Source organism: Schistocerca piceifrons, unplaced genomic scaffold, assembly GCF_021461385.2.
Source record: "Schistocerca piceifrons isolate TAMUIC-IGC-003096 unplaced genomic scaffold, iqSchPice1.1 HiC_scaffold_1392, whole genome shotgun sequence".
Classification (NCBI taxonomy): Eukaryota; Metazoa; Arthropoda; class Insecta; order Orthoptera; family Acrididae; genus Schistocerca; species Schistocerca piceifrons.
This window is the reverse complement of record NW_025727227.1, coordinates 45,001-47,500: the sequence shown is the minus strand read 5'-3', so window position 1 is coordinate 47,500 and position 2,500 is coordinate 45,001. Positions and strand designations below refer to the sequence as shown.

General features: G+C 58.6%; 1 non-coding gene across 1 annotated transcript in view; it reads left to right on the top strand.

Annotated features, from left to right (window-relative positions):
* The first annotated feature begins 1,704 nt into the window (after positions 1-1,704).
* The window catches only part of LOC124733406, a 1,909-nt gene continuing 1,113 nt past the window's right edge, over positions 1,705-2,500 (top strand). The window contains exon 1 of the ribosomal RNA XR_007008980.1: positions 1,705-2,500. This exon is cut by the window's right edge and continues 1,113 nt beyond it. This is a non-coding gene — a ribosomal RNA (small subunit ribosomal RNA).

Genomic DNA, 2,500 nt, shown 5'->3' with positions numbered 1-2,500 from the left:
CACTGCCCGCTCCCCTGTGTATCGCTTCATGTTAAACACCTTGCAAGTCTTGCTCACTTTCCACATGCTCCTGCTGTACACTGTAATGTGGATGGCAGCAGGACGTACATGCCGCCCCTCCCCACGTCCCCACCTTGCCCCCTGCCTTCGCAAGCTGGTTGGTGAGAACTTTGCATGTTCAATGCCCTTCGCATGCGACGTACTCAGGCTACGTTGTGGTGCGGCCTGTGTCAACTGTCCGCTAATGTCGTACGCGTAAACCACAATCTGTACTGCACATTCGTCCTTATGTACTGAATGATACATCGTGGCACATGTGTGACCGTACAACGACTGCGCCCAAAAACGGCGGACCATACAGTGCAAATATTGTGCACGCAGCTACGTGTCGTCTCCCTATGAGAGCTGGATTGCAGTGTGGTACGCCATAGAGACGTGTGGGAGGAACGGACGCCGTGGATGGCGATCAGCATGAGCTGTCTGTTGATGTATTCGGACCTAGTCGTCTCTCCTCACACACCGTGATGGCATGGTGCACCGCGTTCCATATCTGCGACATGCTACAGAGGCCGGTTGACAGTCGTTCGAGCAATGGACATCGCATACGTACGGGGGCCACCTTCCACGTATTGTCTAGGCGTGCACATTTTGTTGCGTGTATGTGGGCAGACGTAGTGTGGCGTGACACCTGACACAGGCATGCAATAATCGTTGAAGTTGCAAATGGCGATGGACGCCTGCGTTTTCTGGTGAAGTTACGCAAATGAACAAATGGTAACCTGTTGTGGTGCGGTTGTTCTCGCTAGGGGTGAATCGGTGATGGCGACGATAGGTTGAGGTACTAACCGGTTGTTCCAGCGATACCCACCATGCCGACGAAACTGAACGGCATCTGGGTGTGAAGCGATACGCGGCGGTGGCTGGGTGGGACCGTCCCCGGCCGGTGAGGGGGCGCCTCCCGGCGTGCTGGCCGCGCGGTGCGTGGGCGCACGCGCTACAGCCGGCTGGTGGGGGCGGCCAGTGGCAGGCGCGCCGGCCGACGGACGCGGCAGGCGTCGCAGCTGCGCGCCGGCGCACCCTGCGCGCGGCGCCGTGCGGCCAAAGTAGGTCCTCGCGGGCCCGGTGCGAAGCGCGGTGGACATCTTCAGTGTGCTGGTCCGATTGAGGACTGTGTGCGTTGAGGATGCGCCGCCGCCCGGCGCTCGGCGCCGCGACGCCGTCTGCTGCTCGGTCGCCCCAGCGGTTCTCGCTGGTGGTTTGTATCGCAGCTGTGCGGATGTGTTGGCGCGTGCGCTGTGCTGGGAGAGTTCGCTTCGGCACCCAAGTGGGGCTTTTGTCCTTCTGTGGCGCTGGCGTTGGAGCTGCCGGTCACCGTAGGTGGCGCGTGTTGTCTCCCGCCGGCAATGCCACGACAGCACGCTCCCGGGCCTCTGTCGGCAGCGGCAAGCTCAGTTGGGAGCACGGGTGGTCGCACCGAAAGCGTCTACTCGCCTAACTCCGGGCGATTGCGCCTCTCTCGAACCCGACCAAGTACTTGGGACGGCGCTGCGCGCCGCCGGGACCTGAGAGGGTTTCGAGGTGTATTGTGCAGGGGAGCTCAGCCTCCTCCTGTTTGCAGAATGATTGAGCGGACGCTTGCGTGTTCGCGCGGGCCCCCGGGACACACTCCCGGGCGGCCGGCTGCTCAGCTCTAGTTGACGCAGCTCCCTGGTTGATCCTGCCAGTAGTCATATGCTTGTCTCAAAGATTAAGCCATGCATGTCTCAGTACAAGCCGCATTAAGGTGAAACCGCGAATGGCTCATTAAATCAGTTATGGTTCCTTAGATCGTACCCACGTTACTTGGATAACTGTGGTAATTCTAGAGCTAATACATGCAAACAGAGTCCCGACCAGAGATGGAAGGGACGCTTTTATTAGATCAAAACCAATCGGTCGGCTCGTCCGGTCCGTTTGCCTTGGTGACTCTGAATAACTTTGGGCTGATCGCACGGTCCTCGTACCGGCGACGCATCTTTCAAATGTCTGCCTTATCAACTGTCGATGGTAGGTTCTGCGCCTACCATGGTTGTAACGGGTAACGGGGAATCAGGGTTCGATTCCGGAGAGGGAGCCTGAGAAACGGCTACCACATCCAAGGAAGGCAGCAGGCGCGCAAATTACCCACTCCCGGCACGGGGAGGTAGTGACGAAAAATAACGATACGGGACTCATCCGAGGCCCCGTAATCGGAATGAGTACACTTTAAATCCTTTAACGAGTATCTATTGGAGGGCAAGTCTGGTGCCAGCAGCCGCGGTAATTCCAGCTCCAATAGCGTATATTAAAGTTGTTGCGGTTAAAAAGCTCGTAGTTGGATTTGTGTCCCACGCTGTTGGTTCACCGCCCGTCGGTGTTTAACTGGCATGTATCGTGGGACGTCCTGCCGGTGGGGCGAGCCGAAGGCGTGCGACCGCCTCGTGCGTGCTCGTGCGTCCCGAGGCGGACCCCGTTGAAATCC